Here is a 936-nt window from a genome sequence, read left to right as displayed (position 1 = left end):
GGTGGGATATATTAGACAGCAAGTAAACATCTTGACCTCAAAGTTGATCTGTTAGAAGCAGGAAAATGGGCAAGTGTGAGGATTTAAGCGACTTTAATAGGGGCCTAATTGTGATGGCTAGACAACTGGGTCCGAGCATCTCCAAAACTGCAGCTCTTGTGGGTTGTTCCCGGTCTGCAGTGGTCAGTAAAAAGTGGTCCCCATTATTACCACGAGGGTGCCCAGGTAGTCATAATGTTATAGCTATTGGTGGGACTGAAGTAGAGCTCATCTTTTGAGTGTTTCAAGCCCCTTTGTAACAGCACCCACACCAGCACTAAAGGGTGTGAGCAAAGTGTGCAAAAAGTGATGGATTTATGTTTGCTACAGTTATGTTAGTTCCTGCTTTTCATGCCAAATGACAGATTTTATCATCTCACCAAAGTGTCTTTTGTTCTTGAGAGATGTTTGGCTTGGAGTATAAGTTTCACTCTGTTGTCCTCAGCTGGCTACACAGTGAACACACCAGCAGTGGTGTACAGATATAGCAGGGTGAGCAACTTACTGTTCCAGCTACTGGTATGATATCATAGACTGTATAAAAATATTGATGTAGTCTGAAGAGCCATTGTGAAGCTCAGTGTATTTGGGTCTGACCGATGCCATCTTGGCAGTGGTCAAATCCGCTGGGTCCCAGTTAATACAAAAATGGGCAAAGACGTGGAGCATGGGTGGAGTTAAGGTGGTCAAAATAAAGCCTGGTTGCTGAAACCAGCCACCGGTGATTGCACCCACCTGTCATTCAAAGCATGCATGTTTGTAATTATGCATAACTTTAAGCCTTAATTTAATTAAAATGGATATTATTGTTGTTGTTATATATATATTAAAAAAATTGCACGAAAATGATTAGAATATATTATATATATATATATATATATAAAGACAAACTGGGAA

This window comes from Morone saxatilis, unplaced genomic scaffold, assembly GCF_004916995.1.
Source record: "Morone saxatilis isolate NCDOM2014 unplaced genomic scaffold, NCSU_SB_2.0 Contig14, whole genome shotgun sequence".
Taxonomy (NCBI): Eukaryota; Metazoa; Chordata; class Actinopteri; family Moronidae; genus Morone; species Morone saxatilis.
The sequence above is the reverse complement of the archived record's forward strand: the minus strand, read 5'-3'. Positions refer to the sequence as shown.